At 43.0% G+C, this 20,822-nt stretch overlaps 1 long non-coding RNA gene across 1 annotated transcript; it reads left to right on the top strand.

Annotated features, from left to right (window-relative positions):
• Window positions 1-9,406: 9,406 nt before the first annotated feature.
• On the top strand, window positions 9,407-19,131 carry LOC112544202 (uncharacterized). The gene is made up of 3 exons (XR_012900625.1): window positions 9,407-10,184; window positions 10,717-11,053; window positions 13,077-19,131. It is a non-coding gene; the product is annotated as an uncharacterized LOC112544202 (long non-coding RNA).
• Window positions 19,132-20,822: the final 1,691 nt, after the last annotated feature.

Here is a 20,822-nt window from a genome sequence, read left to right as displayed (position 1 = left end):
CAAAAGTTCCCCCATCCCTCTTATTTATTGATCTTACCACTGGGACTAAGACCAGGGCACATCTGCCATTCCCTCTTCAGTTTTCTTCTCCTTCTGCCAGTGGGAGGTGGGATCTCTTAAATGAATAACTTGCTTCCTAACTTACCTACTGCTGTGGGGGCAGAGCTTAGCAGTTCACTTGCTCCCTTTACCCTCCGGCTCCCATACCTACTGTTTATCACATTTGGGGTGGTGTTTCTGTGTTCTCTCTCATTGCAGTTGTATCTGGCTCTAGAACTCCCTTTGGGTGCTCACCAATTTGACTGCATCCCCATATTAAGTTCTATGTGTAAGAATGCATCCCACCCACCATCCGGTACTGGTACACACAAGTTCAGCTCTCCGGGCTTCTGCCCATTCAGTTCACCAGCCACTTCAATTCCAGCTACCCCCTACCCCCAGGTTAACATGTTCTCTATCCTCTCTCCATATTGCATCTCTCACTTGCCCTCCATCAGCCCTTTTTAGGTTTATAATCAAACCAGAAGTCATAAGCTGATAAGGTGAGACCCCATCTTGGAATTCTGGGTCATGACAAAGGGGATACAAGTTTGCTGTGACCAACTAACCCTTCCATAGATTTATAGTCTGAATGCAAATAAAATGCTGGCCATATTGCTAAGCATGGAATCCCCCCCCCCCCCCCCTAAACATCACAACTACCTCTTCTGGTTCTAGTTGGGAATAGTTTTTTTTCTGCTGGAACTAGTGACCCAGCTATAAAATTGACAGGATGCTCAGATTCATCTGATGTTCAGTGGAGTAATACTGCTCCCATCCCATATGGTGTGGTGCCACAAGACAATACTAATTCTTTTCAGCTATCTTAATGAGCTAAAAGGTCTGATGACTTCAGCTATTCCTTTGCTTCTGCTAAAGCTATTTTTAAAAACTCACTGGAATTTTATCCTTTTCGGTAACAGTTTGTGTAATGAAGAGACACTGCATGCCAAGTTGGGTAAAAATTCCCATAATAATTTAGCAGATGTAGAAAAGATTTCCATGTGGATGCCGATTTTGGTGGGTGATGCCTTGGTAATGGCCCATACTTTCTCCTCAGCCTGCATGAAAACCAGTTGCACCAATTTCCTGCTCTCAAGGTAAATGTCTTCAGCAGCCCCAAACATTCACTCCTCTCTCTTAAGACACATACTTATGTTAGTCAATTTTTGTTATACCCTATCCAAATTTTGCAAGTATTCTGACTGTGTCCCCTTAATCAGGATATCATCAAGGTATAAACAGACTTGGTGTATGCTTGACTAAACTATCTCTTTGAAAAGTCCCTGAAGCTGCTGACACTCCACATGGGAGGCACATTAATGAAACAGCACGTAGGGAGTACTGATTGTTACACAAAGTTTAGATTTTTTTTAGAGTAGAAGATCTCAATGAGGGCTGAGGTCTCCAAGCTAGTTTCAAGGGGATTGCAAACCCTAAGATTTCCCCTCACTAGAGGACTAAAGCTGAGAGTCCCTGCAGACCTGAAACTCTGAGCCTTAGGATCCCATAGGGCAGAAGCCTGAGTCCTAGGGTTACCATACATCCTCAATTAGAGTATTGTGTCCAGTTCTGGGCACCTCATTTCAATAAAGACGTGGAGAAACTGGAGAAGGTCCAGAGAAGAGCAATAAAACTCTAGAAAAGGTCTAGAAAACATGCGATATGAGGGAAGGCTGAGAGAATTGGGCTTATTGAGTTTGGTGTGGAAGATAACGAGCCTTCACTCTGTGTTGTGTTTAAGCAACAAGTTGCCAGAGGCAGTTTATTCTAGCAATATTGCAAGGGAAGACAACATAAGCGGATCTTCAAATACAAAACAATTCAAAACCAATATATATACCTTTCTGTTATATATAACATTAAACAATTACTTCCCTGCCCACTCAGTTCCCATCAGACACTGTCTTATCTCCAAGGTTCTCACTGAGGTCAGCATTCCACTCTTATTTTGGAGAGCGAGACAGAGAGGCAAATGCAGCATCTCTTCTAGCTCTCGCATTAGCAGGAGTCAGAGAGAACCAGACTCTTGCTCTGCTACTGACAAACCATGAAATGGCCAACCAAATCCCCTCTCCCTACTCCTGCTTCCACATTGGAAAAGAGAAAACCGAGAGGGGACATGATAGCAGTTTTCAGGTGTCTAAAAGGGTGTCAGAGGGAGGAGGGGAGAAATTATTCTTGGCCTCTGAGGATATGACAAGAAGCAATGGGCTTAAACTGCAGCAAGGGAGGTTTAGCTTGGACATTAGGAAATAGTTCCTAACTGTCAAGGTGGTTAAACACTGGAATAAATTGCCTAGGGAGGTTGTGGAATCTCCTTCACTGGAGATATTTAAGAGCAGGTTTGACAGGCATCTATCAGGGATGATCTATAGTGCATGGTCCTTCCATGAGGTCAGGGGACTGGACCTTCTCCTGCAGCTCTAACTTGTCGGGCTTATGCTGCCCAACCCTGAACCCCTTCTCTGAAGCTGCACGTTGCACTGGGGCTGGTGGGAAGGGCAGAAGGAAGATGGGCTGTGCAGCTGTTTCCTGGGGAAAAGCTTCATGCAGCCACCAGAGGTCAAAGACAGACTGCACTGAGTGCCTGGAGTACAGGGAGAGGAGGTGCAGAGGCCAGGTGATTAAAGAGTGCAGGAGAGATGAGGGGATACCACTTGAACTTCCCCTCCTCTGGAAATGTTTTCTTTGGGGAGCCTGGAAATTCTAATTGGGGCTAAAGCCCTGAGTCTCAGTGCCCCAGTCACCGCATATTGTCCCTCCATCATCTGATTTCCACAATGGGACAGTAGGAGGAGCCCAGCCTAAAAACCGTACTGGCTCCATCATACCACCTGTTTGTACCCGATCCACTTCTTGGCCTACCCTGCCGTGCACAACACAGAATTCTGACCCTTGCGTAAAGAAACACACCGTAGGGTACCAACACCCTCCCTGAAGAGCTCTAAATGTTTTTCAAAGGGTACTTCTATGCTTAGCATCTGGACATGGTTGAAGTCAGCTCAGTTATGTTTTAATAGCTTTAATCAGTCTTGTCCAGGAGGCTGGGGTCTTTCCCTTTCCCTACTACAAAAAGCAAACATAGCTTGTGGTCTTGGTATTCAATATCCACACCAACTGCACCTCTCATTGGAACTTTGCTCTTGTGTGTGTACATAATACCCCCAATGCTGTTTCCAGCAGTGTTGTGTTTTCTCTGGGCCATAACTGGTGATAACCATCTTCACTGATTAAAGACAAACAGAAACACCTGTATCAATTCCCATGGTCAGTCTTTTTCCATCAATTGTCACATGCACTTACAGTAGTTTCTCTCTTAACTTTTGCTGCTAACAATACAGTAGAGCCTCAGAGTTACAGATACCAGAGGTACAAGCTGACTGGTTACCTCACACCACACTTGGAACTGGAAGTATGCAATCAGGGAATGGCAGAGCTGAAAGAAAGCAAAACCAGTACAATAGCAGGCTAAACATAAACTAGATATAAATGTAAAATAATAATGGGATGTTTAAAAAATAGATTTGACAAGATAAGGAAACTGTTTCTGTGCTTGTTTCATTTAAATTAAGATGGCTGAAGGCAGCATTTTTTGTTTGTCTAGTAAAGTTGCATTCTTATTAAGTCATTGTTCAGTTTTAAACTTTTGAAAGAACAACCATAATTTTATTTCAGAGTTAGGAACATTTCAGAGTTACAGAAACCCTCTATTCTCAGATATTTGTGACTCTGAGGTTCTACTGTAGTATACACCAAGTCCTTAGTTTCTGGCTCCCTTTCCTCCTATACAATATGATGTGTATCTTTCTTGTGACTCATATGTTCCCATCCAGGTGCCCCTTTTTAATAGCACTCTTGCAAGATGTCCTTGGTTTTGGCAAACCCTATCCATATGGGCAGAAGATATGGTCCATGTTTCTCCACATATCTCTTAAGGAGTTACCTCTGTTTACTTAAAGCTTCATTTGCTTTGTGTGGAATGCTGGACAATTTGTACATGGTGCCCACAAGTGTCTATGTCTCAGTAAATCTGAAGAACGCCGTGCTGCTACTTCCATGCCTGTGTTATTTTCAGAGCTTTTGAAAAACCTAAGGTGGATTCTGCCAACTATGCGTGTCTGAATTCTTTCATCAGTGATACCACAGGCAAGTCTGTTCCATAGCATGGCATTTAATCTGCAGTGCTCTAACAAATTATGTGGTTCTGCTACAAAACTGTTAATGGAGAGTCTATTAATAGCAGGAGTCATTTAACGTTGTTTAACTTTCTTTTTATTGTTTTTATATACAACATAAACTTTTAACAGAATGAACTATGTATAAATCCATGCACAAGATGGAAATTGCATATAAATAATAAAATTCTTTGTTCCTTATTTGCAAACCTGGAAAAAACAAAACCAACCTCCACTCTGCCCCGAACCCATAGAGACCATGCAGGTCATCAATTATTAAAGTTGCTAAATAAATAACTGAATGAGCATATAACCTATGGGCACTGGGAACTAACATATACTAAACTGCAAAAGTATGCAATAGTTTTATGTTTGACCAGACATCCTCATATTTTTTCCAGGCATTTCTATTTATCCTACATTCATGGGAAAAAATGCCTGAGAGAGAGCTTACTAAAAACCAGTGTCAGGGAAGAACTGCAGATCAAGGTTTTCTCACAATAACACTTTTGGCTACTAAAATAGTTACTGGTTAACATTAAGAAATGATTTACAGTAAGCCAACTCTCCCAGCACACTTTCAATACACAGTGTTGGAAAAGGAAAGACAGTGACACACCATTTTTGAGAGATCACTAAATGTGGCGTTCCAGAACATAAGCATTTTTGGCAGGTCTGTGTGAAAGGCTGACAGGTGGCTGTTTGCATCTCCAAAAGTATCTGTTTAAGAAATTGTTCTGGAAAAATTGCAAGAATAAAGAACCTGAAGTATTTTTCACTTTGTCAGACAGCCTCCCAGGTTTCTCTTCTGATAGGAAAGCTAAAATTTTCCTCCTTTTTCTTTGAGACTGAGATTTAAAGAGTAATGCAAAGCATTAAACCACCTATATGTAATTCCTACAAATTGACTTTTGTTTCTGAATTTCTTAACATGTTCTTTTAGAGATGAGAGGGTTGAAATAGTTCGATTGTCCTCCAACTTTTCAAGAATCCTTGAGCATAGCTACTGAAAGAACTTAGAACTGTGAGACAGCGGGGCTGTGTCTACACTGGCATGAATTTCTGGAAATGCTTAAAACGGAATTCCATTTTCAGTTATTCCGGAAAAGGAGCGTCTATATTGGCAGGCTGCTTTTCTGGAAAAGCCCTTTTTCCGGAAAAGCGTCTGTGGCCAATGTAGGCGCGCTTTTCCGGAAAAGAGCCCCGATCGCCATTTTCGCGATCGGGGCTTTTTTCTGGAAAAGACTGCTGGGCTGTCTACACTGGCCCTTTTCTGGAACAGTGTATCAGAATAAGGACTTATGCCTGAACGGGAGCAGAATAGTTTTTCCGGAATAGCGGCTGATTTTGTACAGTAGAGCATTGTTGCTTTTCCGGAAATTCAAGGGCCAGTGTAGACAGCTCGCAGCTTATTCCGGAAAAGCGGCTGATTTTGTACAGTAGAGCATTGTTGCTTTTCCGGAAATTCAAGGGCCAGTGTAGACAGCTCGCAGCTTATTCCGGAATAGCGGCTGATTTTGTACAGTAGAGCATTGTTGCTTTTCCGGAAATTCAAGGGCCAGTGTAGACAGCTCTCAGCTTATTCCGGAAAAGCGGCTGATTTTCCGGAATAAGTGGGCCAGTGTAGACACACCCAGTACTTGATATTTGTTACACATGGCATCAAAGGAGGCTAGTTTATCATCTTGTTTTATATTTTAAATTTTTGTTAGTCCTTTTTTCTGTCCAAATTGTTTTAAGTGAGGAATTAGCCTTGATCCTAAGGCACAGGTTATCCCATAGTGGTACAAGAAGCTGCTGTAAACAGCTTAACTTATTGCAGGATGGTCTATACAGAGACAGAGGTCAGATTTTTTTTTTCTAATGGCATATAAAAGAGAGAGGGAACCAAATGGCATAAGTAGCTTTTTCTGATCTCAAAACTCCACTGTGTGCATACAGAGACACTGGAGGGGAGTCTGCTAAATCCATAATGAAAGTGGATGGGTACTCGATTCTGTGTCTGACTTTGGTTCCCTTCAGGATTTGCTTCAAGCCGTTGAATGCAGCCCTCTTTTTGTTAAGCTCACCTGAGAAGTCAGGAAAAACAGAAATTTGGTGGCCTTTGTACAAGAGTTTCAGCTTTTCTGGCAGCCTGCATTGACATTACTTTATCATTGAACTTCAGTGGCTGGAAGATAATGGGTCTAGTCTTAGAAGACTCCTGCCTTCAAGAATGAGGCATTTGATGAGCCCTTTCAATATCTAATGGGGGCAGCTTAGTGTCCAATTTAAGTATGTCAGGAAGCAGGTTCTGCAGAAAGCTGATAATATCTTCCTCCTCTAAACCCTCAGCAATTCCCAAGAGGCGAAGGTTGTTTTTTTGAGATTTGTTTTCTAAGTCACCCTGCTTTCCTTCCAGTTTGTCTAGTCTAAGCTTTAAGGAGGCAGTTTCTTCTTTAATTTTACTAGTTTCAATGACAGTCCTTTTATGGCTCATGTTCCAAGTGAGCTACCTAGGATTTTACATCATAGATATCTTTAGAAATGCCACAGATAAGTTAAGAGTGAATCCAGTCATAGAGGAATTCTTTCAATATTGTGATGTGATTGGCTAGGTTCTGCTGTGATCTGGCAGTCTCTCCCTTCAGTTGGGTAACTTAGACTTGAGTTTTTGTTGCCTCTCATTTTTTCATATTCATATTCAACAGTTTGAACTTTATCCAGGGGAGTAATTTAAATGATTATGACAAAAACTTATTGCCACTTTGTGAGGAAAATAATTGCTAGCAACAAATTAATGTGCAGGGTTTTAGGAGTCCAGAACTACTCAACCATCTTCCTTAGGGGTACCCAACTATTGAATTTTAAATGCTGCATGATCTCTGAATGCATGGGATTATGATGGTGCATGACAACTTTAACCACTCCATCAGGTAGCCCAAGGTCCAGTGTGTTTCAGCAGCAGCCCTGGGAACTACAAGTTGTGGACTACAAACTGCAGCATGTTGGGAGAACTTCCTGGTTCCTGCCAAGATGCACTCTCTGCCCCCAGCAGGGTCTCAGCAAGGACTGTGCTAGAAGTGGCACACAGGCTGCATGCTGAGAGGAGGGGCTGCTGAACTGTGATCCTGTTTTATGTTTTTACAGGTAGGACCAGAAAGGGCTATAGAGCACCCTGAGAGGAGTTTACGTGTCACAAAGGGAGAACCTGGACTTGGTTATTGTGGAGTTTAGTTACTGTGGGAGTTGGAACATGTTGTAAAGGGGCTGTGTTGTGTGCTGTAACCTCTGCCCCCAGCAGGGTCTCAGCAGGGACTGTGCTAGAAGCTGCACACAGGCTACATGCTCAGAGGAAGGGCTGCTGAACTGTGATCCTGTTTTGTGTTTTTTACAGAATAAAGCCTGTTCCTGGTGGTTTATCTGAGTGGGTCTGGTCTGAGGTACGCGCACACACAAAATACACAATGCAGAGCACACCTAAGAAGCCTCAGGCCTAGCCTCCCACAAGCCTTCCCCTATGCTGAATAACCTCATACGGGGCTAGCGAACAGGAGGGGTTAGGCACTGGGGTTTTCTTATGCTGCTCAGGCCTGTATGCAGACATATCTGGGAGCTGTGTGTGCTTTTTTTTGTAAATGTGGACTGCAAGGGTGAGACTGCACCCCTATATTCCCCCAAGTAAGCAGGGAAATCTGCTCCATCCTTCCCCCGGCTGGCCAGAATATGGCTTAGGGAGGTTCGGGCAGCGTGCCACTCCTGCCTTCCCCTGGCTGGCTGGAGCATGCTTACTTGGGGATCCATGTGGAGAGGAGGAGGGCTTTCGCACCCTTCACACCACCCCCTCACATGTGCTCTGGCACTAGACTTCAAATTTAAACTGTAAGATTTTCCTCCACACACTCTGTTTCTTGTTATTATCCTCCATATCATTTGTATAAAGTGCTAGCAGAGTTTCACAGAATACAGGCAGTCCCTGACTTATGCGGATCCCACTTATGTCAGATCCGCACTTAGGAACAGGGCTTTCTCGCCCCGGAGCTCGCAGGCAGCGGTCCCGCCACCTCGACCTCCGGGGCAAGAAAAGCTGCTCCTGGTGCCCCTGGTCTGCTGGGGACCATCCCCAGCAGACCAGGGGCACCGGGAGCAAAGCCGCAGCCGCGGCCGGGTCCCGCGCCTCTGAGGCTTTGCCAGAGCAAAGCCTCAGAAACGCGGGAACCCGCCGCGGCTGTAGCTTTGCTCCCGGTGTCCCTGGTCTGCTGGGGACCGTCTCCAGCAGACCAGGGGCACCAGGAGCAAAGCCGCAGTTGCGGCGGGTTCCCGCGCTTCTGAGGCTTTGCTCCCCATGTCCCTGGTCTGCTGGGGGGCGGAGAGGGGTGCAGCTAGTGTGCCCCCCCCCCCAGCAGACCAAGCTTTTGTTGTGGACCCTGGGGCAGAGCAGCTGGGGCGCTGCCGGTTGGTCCCGCAGCGCCGCTCTGGGCACTACTGGACCAACCTGGCAGCACCCCAGCTGCTCTGCCCCAGGTGTCCTGATTCAGCCGCTGCTGGTCAGTTTCAGCAGCGGCTGAATCAGGACGCCTGGGGCAGAGCAGCTGGGGTGCTGCTGGGTTGCTCCAGTAGCACTGCTCCTCGGCGCTACTGGAGCAACCCAGCAGCACCCCAGCTGCTCTGCCCCAGGCGTCCTGATTCAGCCGCTGCTGAAACTGACTAGCGCTGACTACAGGAAGCCCGAGGCAGAGTTGCTCTGCCCCGGGCTACCTGGAATCAGCTGCTGATCAGTTTCAGCAGCAGCTGACTTGGGGATGCTTGGGGTTCTTAAGTTGAATCTGTATGTAAGTCAGAACTGGCGGTCAGTTTTAGCAGCGGCTGAATCTGGATGCCAGTTCCGACTTACATACAGATTCAACTTAAGAACAAACCTACAGTCCCTATCTTGTACGTAACCCGGGGACTGCCTGTACTGATCCTCGCCCCCTCCCTCACTGGCATCATATTCTTCCATTTTTCCATATCCAGCCATTCTACTGTGAAAAGAGGTCATCACTTACACACAAAAAACCAAAAGTTCTGGTAGCACTTTATAGACTAACAAAACATGTAGATGGTATCATGAGCTTTCATGGGCACAGTCCACTTCTTCAGATGACTGGAGTTATGAGTACTGGATATAAAAACTCGAAATAAATAGGAGAAGGGAAGGGTGGGGGGTAGAGAAAGATGCCCTGTCTCTCACCCCCCTTCCTGTTTGCTGGAGAATGAGTATTAGACCAAAGCAGATAAAAATCAAAGTCAGTAGATAGCTTGCTGAGGCAGGAAGGATACCATTCAGAAAGCTGTTAGCACCTCAGTGATAAAGTCCCCACCATCCCAAATCTCGATTAAGCCCAGTAGCCTGTGAATTGAATTTGTGTATGTAATGTAATTTCAGGTTTATCCTGTGTATTTGGATTGTGGAGCTGGCCTGTGACAAGACCGTCACCTGCAGATCTGTTAGAGTATGGTTAGGCAAGCAGAAATGTTCTCCTGCGGGTTTCTGAGTATTCCCTTTACGTATATCCGATTTGTGTCCATTGATTCTTTCCTGCAGAGAACGTCCAGATTGACCAAAATATATAGCAGAGGGGCACTATTGGCATGGTGTGGAACTTGCTGGTGGTTGTTTTCGGTTTCTCCCTGCTACCAATGTAATATATGGAGACCTGGACAGATTAGAACCAAAAAATAACTTTTATTCTAGTACTGACTCCATCTTGGAGGGAAAAAAAAACTTTTCACCTCCTGGCCCAGACCCCTGGAACATGCGCAATACAATCTTGAGGCTTCTGCCAGAACATAACTGTTTTTACAATGACCACCAGATGGCAATACTCATAACAAAAATACTTAAAACATTACACTTCCACTCACAACCTGGAACAGAACCCAGGAATTGTGCGTCTCAGCAGCTTGGACCCATAAAGGGTAACACAAACAGATCCAATGTGATTGGTAAGTTTATACCTGTAGTCTTTAATTCCTCAGGAATGACTAAAATAATTTTCCAGAACCAGCCCCATGTAAAATTGAAGGAAAAAAAAGCTGTTTCTTCTTTTGAATACTGTCATTTTGTTTTGCATTTCTAATTGAGAAAACAGTGTTTTTAGCATGTACGGATTGGATTGTGTACACACAGGTTTATAGTAAAGCCAGTGAACTTTGACACTCAGATTATTGACAAATAGCTTATCTGCTTTCCTGAAGGCTTTTAAAGTAATTAACTCCCTTTCATTTTCAGAGAGAACAGTGAATATATATTGATTTAGAAAAGGCAAAGTGATACAATGACAAAGCAGAAGCTACATATGAATCAAACTAAGTGACCTCTATATTTGTGTATGAATGATTCCCTTTCATACACACTATTCAGTGAGGAGAAAAAATGTGGGCAGTGGGGTTCACCTGCAAAGAACGGAGTCATGCATGGACAGATTACTTGCCCATGTGACTCCAAACACCATTTTGTTACTTTACTTTTCCACAGCAAGGACCAAGGGATTCCGTCTACATGGCAGAAGATATAAATGGTCCTGGAAACCCTTCATTTTGTCTGCAATTCTGCTTCTTACCTCTGCAGGAACTTTGCTACAAACTGAAGCTCCAAACAAAGGACAGAAGTACCCATCAAAGCTGTGGGAGTACTTCAGAGAATCAGCTTAAGCCGTCAGTTTTTCATCTCTGCTACAAGCCTGAACCAAGAACTTGGCAATTCTTGTATATATTTGATTCCTTTACCAATTTCAACTTTCACATCTCTTTCTTTTATGAATAAACCTTTATATTTTAGGTACGTACCCGACTGGCATCAGAGTGACTTTGAGGTAAGATCTGAATTATAAATTGACCTGGGCATGTGTCTGGTCCTTTGGAATTGGAAGAACCTTTTATTGGTTGAGATGGATTTCATAACCACTCATTCCTCTAAGGTGGCAATACAGGGGAACTTGAGTGTCTGAGGGAATTGCTTGTATGACTTGTTAGCTAGTGTGGTCAGTCAGAAATAGGGCTGCCATCGCCCAAGAGTGGGGTTCCTCCATATTAGGTATGCCAAATGAGTCAAAAAGAAAATTTCTACGTAAGTCATCCTGAATTAGATACTCTCAGTTGTATCCCAACAGAGCATGCTTGTTCACAGGGGACTTGTGTAGTATTTTTGTTAATCTCAAAAGTGCCACAGGACTACTTGTTGTTTGTAAAGTTACAGACTAACACGGCTACCCCTCTGAAATGTATTAGATTAAAGTTATTTTAGGTCCACAGGCTGCAAATCTATCTCCAACATCAGCACAGACAAACCCTGTGTGGTTTCTGCAGCCTTGGACACACACGACATTTTTCCTGCTGAAAGTTGCCTTTTATTTGGCACCCCTCTATGTATGTCCACACACAATTTTGTGGACTTCTGGTAAGACCCTTACTTTCTGTTGGTGGCTGAGCCCCTCTTCTCTGAATAATATACCCTGTTTACTGGTACAAGGCCAGTGTGGATGCTGCACTGCTTGTGTCACTACAACAGTCCTCCAAGAACAGTCTCACAGTTGTCAAGTCCTCACACAGCAACTGTGTTCTGGTTACAATTTTGGGACCTTGTCCCCAGGTGGAAGGCTTCCCTGCCCTGTTTAGATTTCCCAGCATGTTTTTGAAATGTCTATTATCCTCCATTGTGAACACATAGGTATGGCTCCACACAAAATTGCACTGCAGCTTGGTCCCTGAAAATGTCTTGGATTTTTTCACCTTCTTGGGAGATTGAGCAGAGCAAGCCCAGCTGCAGACCAGCCATAGAAATACTGATGTCTAGCTGGACATTGCAGAAGGCACACAGCAGCTGGAGTATCACGGGCTGATCAGTAATGACAGGAGAAGGGGAATGAATGATGGTAGTCCTGCCAGAAAGCAAGGGAGGGCCATAACAAATCTGCTCCCCCCCATACCTGCTGCTTCTATCTGGTTCTGGATGCTATACTTGGCAGAGATACTAACATCACCCATGAATTGATTGCTGACTCCAAAGAGTTTTTATTTATCAGGAGTGTCCAACCTTAGAGGTTAAACTGCTTGTCTTTTGATGTCATTGTGGAAACAAAAGTTACAGAGTTGCTTACCCAACTCCTTAACCAAAAGAGGGGTTAGCAGAGGCTAGGCTCGAACCGAAGCCTGCCTCAAGTTTTTCTGGTGGAGATCTGGCTTGGGCCGGCAGCAGCAGCAGGGCCCAATTACAATAGATCCCACCAACAACACAGGGTAGAGTAGCAGTGATAATAAAACAGGAACAGGTTTCAAGCGAGTGACACTCTGTCAGGCCCACAACCCACAGGATAGGCCAAGGCCTCACCTGTATGCTCCAGCCTGTGCTAGGGAGAAGGAAGCTCTGCTCCTAACAGACCCGATGGGGGAAACACCGCTCTGTTACTGGTGGTGTATGCTGGGGCTGGGTGTCCCCAAGGTCCCTTAGACACACACACACACACACACACACACACACACACACACACACACACTGGATTTTACACAGTGGGGTGGAGTGAAAATATTGGGGAAAGAGAAAATCCAATCCCTCCCTGAGATACTGGACCGTAAATGATGTTATTCTGTTGTTTCATGCACTGTCAGGAAAGGCTGATATAAGTCTAGGTGGTGCCTCTGGACCCGAGTAGGAAAAATCCTGTCAGGTCCTTCCGCGGTTGCCAAATCTGTTACCCCAGAGTCTCAGTAACAAGCAGAATCTTTTGAATTAATTTAGAATTTAGGGTAAGGGATCTGATTGATGATGTTAAATGCTCTGGTTACCAGAAGGGAGCCCCCTGACACTGTTTCTGATCACCGGTGTTTTCTCCCCAAAAGAAACACGCTTGGATTCCAGATTAAAGTTCACTAATATATTGTAAGAATTTAAATTGACAAGTGCATGAACAAGAACAACAACCAACAAATCCAACCCCCACCCCAAAACAGAAGAGAACAAAGACAGAAAGATCCCTAATATAGGTAAGATATTTATACGTTACAAATGTCTCTGTGTCGCTGATGGTGGTACTGGTGCTTGCGACCTTCTACCTTTGGGCTCAGGTTAGCCCTCAGGGAGGAACCACAAGTGATCCCTCACAGATGGATCAATTGCCCTCGGTGGAATCCTAGGCTGTTGCCACAGGAGCCAAGGCTGATGATGAATGGTGGTACAGTTCTGGTATGATTCTCGTTGGGCCTTCACCACAACGGAGTTTTTCAGGGATGTTGACAATGTTATGGTCCAATGCGGGTAGAGATCAAACACCTCTGCTTGGTGTATCCCAGATCACTGGTGCTGAGCCTTCGCCACAGCGTGATTTGGGAACCCACCGCAGTTGTGAATGATCCCTATGCCTTTTCCTTCTGTGGCACTGTCAGGCTGGAATGCTACTCTTGAAGGGTAACCGTCACTGGATCCTGATCCTTCGATACAGGGAAGTGGGCCCTCAATGGTGTAGATGCTCCCTTTTTGACACGCTGTCTCACAGACACAGACAGAACACTGACCACACCCTCCCTTGGGTGCAGTGCTTTTGTAGAACCTTTGGTGGGAAAACTTGTGTAAGGGGATATGCACAATTTCGGGCTGGGTGCAAAGGATCTACGTGCCTGGTGCAAGCCTCTTTGTGCCTTGTGCACAGCTTTTGCGTGCCACATGCATAAGTTGGTAACGAGCGCAAAGACTTCTGGTGGGAAACAAGTTCAGATCTTTCCACAGAGTTCTCATGGTAATCTCCATTTTGTTTTCCAGTCACTGATGACAATCACCATTTTAAGTGTGCAACTTACCAAAATTCTGTACACAACAATGGCACTAAAACTGTTATGAACAGCTCAACATTATAAAATTAGAGTACCTCTAACAGTGGGTACCGCATGACTGGAGGAAAGAACATCAATAGTTCCCAATGATGCTGAGCTTGTAGAGGACAGCCTGAGAGAGAGCCAAGTGCTTTTGAGATACAGCAAGGGCTGACCCAGATAAACCCAGAAGGAATCCAAAGAGGAAGAGGGTAGGGGTGTTCATGTAGGTGTACTAATACTTACTTCTTTCCCTTTTCTCTCTCTTCATGGTCCCTGAAACTCCACCCCATAATCCTCCCCCTTCCAAAAAGTGCAAAGACAGAAGACACAGGGATTGCTTTGTGAATAGGGCTGCCAGTTTTGGGTGGATGTATTCCTGGAGGTTTCATCACAAGGCATAATTTAATTGAAGATTAATCTTTAATTCATGGAGATTCCAGAACAATTGGCAATGCTCCTTGTCAAGTAACCAGGATATTTCAAAAGCGTGTGTTGTTTGTAAAAATAGGAGGAAACTAAAGATTTAAAGATCATGAACATTTCTAAATTTTGTCTGGGGGACAACCAAATCAAATTTCTACCTACATAAATCAGTGCATTAATTGCAAATGTGAAAAGAAATGGATTCCTGTGCATTCAACTTAAATTAATAAATAATTAATAACAAATTTCAAATATGCAATGCAGTAAGTGGTCATTCAGGCTACCTGAATAAAGTTGAACATGTAATGCGAACATGCACAAGGCAGTGCTTTGGTTCACCAATTTGGGAGCCCAAGTCCAAAGCGAATCCTTCATAGGCTATACTTTGGCACTGGTTCACAAAAAGCCAGGAATTGGAGAATGTTCATTGGAAAAGAAAAGCAGGACCAAAAGGAAATGTGAAAGAATTAAACCATACATCAAAAACTGCACTAAGGCACAATGCCATTCTTCATACTGCAAACCCTGATGCTTTTAAATGTGTTGAAGCAGAACACACACTTAGACCCCAGTAGCAATGTGTGAACAATTCTTAGCATTGGAAAAAGTTCAGAAAAAGGCAACAAAAATGATTATGGGTTTGTTAATGACTGTTATATGAAGGGGGGGAGAGGAGACTGGGACTTTAAAGCTTAGAAAAGAGAAGACTAAGGGGGCGGTATGATAGAGTTGTATAAAATCATGACTGGTGTAGAGAAAGTGAATAAGGAAAAGTTACTTACTTGTTTCCATAACATAAGAACTAGGGGATCACAAAATGAAATTAATAGGTAGCAGGTTTAAAACAAACAAAAGAAAGTATTTCTTTATGCAATGCACAGTCAACCTGTGGCACTCCTTGCCAGAGGATGTTGTGAAGACCAGGACTTTAACAGGATCCAAAAAAGAATGCTTATTAGCCAGGATGGGTAGATATTGTGTCCCTAGCCTGTTTGTCAGAGGCTGGGAAAGGTGACAGTGAAGGGATCAGTTGATAATTACCTGTTCTCTTCATTCCCTTTAGGGCACCTGGCCTTGGCCACTGTTAGGAGACTGGGTATTGGACTGGATGGACCTGACCTAGCATGGACGTTCTTATGTTCCTATGTCTCAAGCAAGACACCAGCAAAGCTGGCCATAGTGCCCCTTCTTAATTTCACTATACAACAAGAATGGCTGTGATTCACCCGTGACATTTTTAGAAGGGTGTGCAACAGGACATGGACATTTAACAAAGAGCTTAGCTGCTGCTTCAGGTACTCAGGGCATACTGCTTTCATAGGGCTTGGTGGCCTTCTCCTCTAGATACAGCTGGCAGCTCAGTACAGTCATGGCCCTGAAGTTGCCAGAAGAGGTCACAAGCAACAGGTAGAATTTCACCTTGATGCTGACTCCTGAGGACAAGAAGTATTGGACTAGGGCTAGCACGCAGAGGATGACAGTTATCTTTTCAGTCCCCATGCAGTACACAGTGCAGTACATGTGACTGCACAGGTGATAGCAGATACTGCTTTGTCTCTCTGGGCCTGCAGGGGGCACTCCAGCCTTCTTGCTACCCCTGGAGACTCAATACATGGCCTAAGCACCACATTCCACTCAGACCTTCTCCTGAGCCATGCAGGGAGTCCTGCTCCCACCTCCATCTGCATTGCTGGGCTTCAGGTCCCAGGACAGGCTACCTTCTGCTGTGGCACCTCTTGTCTGGGCTTCTGGGTTCTGCCAGCTGGGATCAGCGGTTTAGCTGCAGCTGCCTGCAGGACGCTCAGCGAGCACTGTTGCTCCCAGATACCTGCCATTGCTGCAGTCATCCCAGCCTTCGGCTACCCCGGGCCCTGATCCCCATTCCACAATTTAGCGGACAACTGAATTCTACATTTACATGCCTTAACTTCATTTTCCACAGCAGGCTAGGAAGTCAGCCGGTTACGCTCATGTTGCCCTGACAATGTGATGCAAATTGGACCATTGCATGCCCTGCTGGCAAAATAACCTGAGAAGGAAGAATTGGGATAAATGTCCTATGTGCTGCACCTCTACAGTTGTGGAAGCCCATTGTGGTGAATCGTGTTATTCCCTGAGCACTGCCTCAGGACACACTTAATGGCCTTGCTCACCTGGATGATGACGCACCTCCCCACCACAGCTTTTTTTCCAATCCTAAACTTTGATAGCAATCTGGTTGAAGGATTCCAGGGAGGTGGCCTTCCACATCTGATAGCTCTTCAGCCATGTCCGGTCATTTCCCATTTATATAAAAGGCCAAAGGATGAAATCCTGACCACAGTGAAGTCAATGGGAGTCCTGCCATTGTCTTCGATAGGCTCAGGATATCACCCCGTTTGTTTAAAATGGGCCTTATCTTTACAAAGGGATGGGCCACTTTAGAGCTGAACATTCTCAGACTTGCACATGTTTTGAAATCCAAAGCTCACTGTTAATTATGTCACGTAGGCTCCTGAATCTCCATTCCAGGCCATTTATTTTGGTGGAGTTACAGTATACAGAATGGAAACTCAGGCACATACCTTTTATATACTGATGTCCAGGCCCTTTTGCATTTTAGAAGAGTCTTAGAACATTTGTACAAAAAGGGCTTCAACTTTGAGCCCGTGACAATTGATTTAGTTTCTCGGAGGTGATTTTTTTCCGTGTTGATAGTGTAAAATATTAATTTGTGTTTAACTTCAGCAGAGAGCTCTTCATTTTATTCATATACCTGAATCAAAATCAGTTATTATCTCACCATTCCAGGCTCACAGCAATTTCCCATTTTTGTATATAAATTTTAAGTGACTCACAAATAGATTTCAGCTGTTATCAGAGTCTAGGTGAGCTATTTGTCAACTTGTTGAATCTGGCCTTGTACAGATTTTTAAGCTTGTAGCTGTTTTTATTACTGTCTTTTATTATTATTACTTTTTTGCCCTTCATTAAGAAAATATCGTTTCTGAGGTGATACAAAGGGAAATACTTAGAATTGATTTTAAGCCAGTTTTTCAGAGCTCATATAAATGCTTGTATAACAGGGTTGTTTGTTGTCCGCTGTCTTTTTATCTGTTTAGTAAGACCTTTAAGACTTCTGAGACTACCTAGTAGAGCTATGTGACCTTTGTTTTGATCTGTAAGACCTTTAAGACTTCTGAGACTACATGGTAGAATTCTGTGACCTTTGTTTTGATCTGAAAACCTGTTGTGCACCCTTCTTCCATATTCTAGTCCTAAATTAGATGCACGGAAAATTTGTAACTTTGCATAACTCCATATAAAATATCAAAGGGATTAAAATAGTTTGATTTGTCTGAATAATTTTGCCATTACATTTACTCTGAGCTGTTTTTATGTAGGGAAGTTTCAAAGTTCTTTTTCGAGGTACACTGTGTGGCCCAGAAATAGCTGGATTGATTGAATTGAGAATTATGGGAATATCAACAGCTAAACTTGATGAGATAATTATAGGGTGGCAAAAGTAAGGTAAACAAATTAGGGGGGCAGAGCCTCAGCTGCTGTAAATCACCATAGTTCTGTTAAAGTGAATGGGGATAAGGGTAATTTAACCAGTGGACAGTCTGTCCCATAGGTTTATGTGTTTATGCTTTGTGTTGTTCTTATTTTTTATATTCAGAGGCTTGTGAATGAACTTTTTGACTATATTGTTCTGTTGGGGGTCAGAGCATGTGATGCACAAAGCAAGAACAGAGGTCAACTGAGCTATCTTCTAAGCATGACATAATGTGAGCCTGCAACTTTCTTCTTTGCAGTCCGCATTCTCTTCCCACATGAACCTAATCTAGAATTACATTCCACCTAAGAATTGCTTGTGCATGGAGAGGACATTCTATTTTCAGCCAGCAGGATAGAGTCCATGCAATTCTCCATTGTGATATCACTTTAGTTTCCAAGCTCTGTGGATTGAGCAAATGGATCCATTGTGCAACATACCTATCCACAGTACATAGTCTCTCACCAGTTACAGTAATAATGGGAAACTCTATAGCATGTCAGTCAATGACTGCTAATTGTTTTGGAGACTGAAACCATGGACAGTTTGCTACTGAAGAATGTAGTGAGAAGATGCTCTGAACTGTGAAGCTAACACATTACCGTGGAGTTGTTACTCTCTTCATTTTTCATGTAAATGAAGTTTTCAATTGTGAACATTTATTTAGATTGGTAAAGATAAAATCACCTAGATGGGAATCTTTGTCTGTTCCGGCAGTTCTGCAACTTATTTAATCATGTTCCTATCTTTGTGCCTGTAGTAGTTTGTCTCCTCCCCCGTCCTAGGCAGCCGCTGGCCAGCTCTGAAGGCAGAGCAGAGAGCAGTGGTTGCTTGCTGGTCACCCAGGTCTGAAGGCAGCACTGCCACCAGCAGCAGTGAGGAAGTACAGTGTCATGGAATGGTATTGCTGTTCCTTATTTCTGCACTACTCCTGGCAGTGGAACTGCATTCAGAGCTGGGCCACCTGGCCAGTAGTTGCTGCTCTCTAGTTGCCTGGATCAAAATGTGTACAGTAAGATTTTTGCTCCTAATTTTTTTTTCATGTCCTGCAGAACGCATTCCATTGTCCCTCAGTTTGAGAACATCTGGTCTATTCTAATTCAATATTAATAGGAAAAACTTAAAAAACAACAAATAGATTAATAGCAGCTTAAAGACTAACAAAACATGTAGACGGTATCATGAGCTTTCGTGGGCACAGCTCACTTCAGACTAAAGCTCCTGATACCATCTACATGTTTTGTTAGTCCTTAAGGTGCTACTGGTATATTTGTTGTTTTTTAACCTTTTCTCGTTACAGACTAACTCAGCTGCCCCTCTGAACCAAGATTAATAAATTGAGAAACAGTACTAAAGCAAGAGATGATGCAACCATTCAGACTGCATAAGAGCTATTCCTTTCTGTCTATGCTGTGGCAGCAGGGTGTATCGATTTAAATCAAAACAATTTAAATAACGGGTTTTAATCATGATTTAAACCACTGCACAGAAAACCTTGATTTTAAATAAGCAGTTTTAATTGTGTTTTGCATTTGTACATTTCAGTTATTTTCCCAAAGAACAGTTAATTTCATGTTGATTGGTAACCATTAAAACACATAGATTTACAATAAAATATAGACTTTGAATTATATTTGGTGCTTCTATTTGATAACCAGGAGATACACTATGTTGATACACTTTTATTTAAGCAAATATATAGCTCAATTTATATGTATTCAGATTCTTAAGTTTTACATGTTTTATTATATTAAAAAGGGCAAATGCTGTGTTTCTTGTTTATAGGATGAGTGCTCTTACTTGTGGTTTGTGTCTAAATTAAAGTTAAATTAAAATGCAAAAAAAAAAGCATTTAATTTTTATTACATTTCAGCAAGTTATGCTGGGTTTATATGAATAAAAGTTTATCAAAACTTATTTTTGTTTAGAACAGATTTATTAAGCAAAGGAAGTATTCACTGTAGATAGTGAATTGAGCTGATTGTCCCTGGTCACTATGCCCTTCCTGCTTTTTCAACTCCTAATTGGTTTCTCAACTTTAAATGACCCAGTTATTGAACTGAGCTAATGGAATAAACTGAAATGAACATAATATCCTTTATGCATGAGCAGAAGTGGCTACTGCTATCAAAAGTCAGTTTAGTGTTTCAACAGACTATGGTTCTAGGTGCTCATCTTAGTGATTTGGCTTTCTTTATAACTTGGCAACAAACACATTCTGCTTAAAGTTATTTTTTGGATTTAGTGCAAATGATTAAAATAGATTATAATACATTTAGATCTTAACAGAGGTTAATTTCAGGTCTATATTTTAAAGAGAAACCTATGTTTCATTTACATTTAAAAATCTGATAAAAATAATGAATCACATTTTGAATTTGAAAATAGCGCCCTAAAATGCTGTAGGAATTTGAAAGTGACACTCTATCAGTGGCAGAGCTCTCCCTTTATTTGTGCATTTGCAGGCAGAATAATTTCAATTAAAAAAAATTAAGTGTTTAAGTGTTTCTCTATTTTGTAAGCTCTCCAATGTCAATTTCATAGGTTCACTCCTGCTGTCATTGCATAGACATATACTTCCCAGGGAAATCAGCAGGAGTTTTGTGTTTTACTGAAAGGTCAAACCTATGCAATACAAAAGTATGACACATCTGTAAAAGAAACCTCCCTATTCAGAAGTGACTGGACAAACTTAGAGGGGTCAAACTAAACAGTGGAATTATATATGGCATATATGCTATTCAGGCCTTTCATTGAATGGCTACCACTATGATGTTTGGATTGTGCTGGTGTAACTGTGCTTTGGCTTATCTTGG

The sequence above is a fragment of the Pelodiscus sinensis genome, chromosome 1 (genome assembly GCF_049634645.1).
Source record: "Pelodiscus sinensis isolate JC-2024 chromosome 1, ASM4963464v1, whole genome shotgun sequence".
NCBI lineage: Eukaryota > Metazoa > Chordata > Testudines > Trionychidae > Pelodiscus > Pelodiscus sinensis.
Note: the sequence above shows the minus strand (reverse complement) of the source record. Positions and strands in the feature narration are given on the sequence as shown.